Source organism: Oratosquilla oratoria, chromosome 11 (genome assembly GCF_046742065.1).
Source record: "Oratosquilla oratoria isolate Oo_2021 chromosome 11, ASM4674206v1, whole genome shotgun sequence".
NCBI lineage: Eukaryota > Metazoa > Arthropoda > Malacostraca > Stomatopoda > Squillidae > Oratosquilla > Oratosquilla oratoria.
This window is the reverse complement of record NC_134787.1, coordinates 16,622,583-16,623,329: the sequence shown is the minus strand read 5'-3', so window position 1 is coordinate 16,623,329 and position 747 is coordinate 16,622,583.

The following is a 747-nucleotide window of genomic DNA, read 5'->3' as shown; positions in this document are numbered from 1 at the left end:
GAGTTGTGGTTGGCGGCTTCGCCACTCACTGCAACAACCAATTGTCCAATTTTTCGCAGTTGATCCGCAGTTCTACTGTGATAAGATGTCTGATCTCGACTCTGACGATCTTTTTAATATTGCTGTTTTTTTTAGAGGCAGAGAGAAAGCGCAAAAAAAAATCAAAGTGGTGTAAGTCTTGGCTTCAAAAAAGAAACAAGCTATCCCACAATCAATTATTAGAGGAACTGAGACTAGAGCCTAAAGACTATATGAACTATTTAAGAATGGATGAATTTTTAGAACTTAATTCTGTCCTTGGTAACACCAATCATAAAAAAAAACAGGATACGATGATGGGGAAGATTACACCTCATGAACGTCTCGTATTACGATTCCTAGCAACAGGGAGGTCATATGAAGACCTTAAATTTTCTTCACTCACATCGCCCTAAGCACTAGGAAGAATAATTCCTGAGACCCGTGATGCAATTTATAAGGTTCTTTTAACTTTCCATAGGCATGGATGTTGACGGTATATCTCAATAATCTCTCTTACGAAATCTTTACTGTACGCTTCCATTTTTTTTAGTTAGGCAGCACAACTATAGCTACAAACGCACGGTACGAAATTTTGGGCCCAAGTGATAGATTTGGTTGTCCGCACCCATCCACCACTCCAACCCCAACACAGACATAAAGCTCCGCCCACAAAATATCAGGAAAATCTGAACGACTCCAACCCCAACCACGATCTGCAAATCGGGG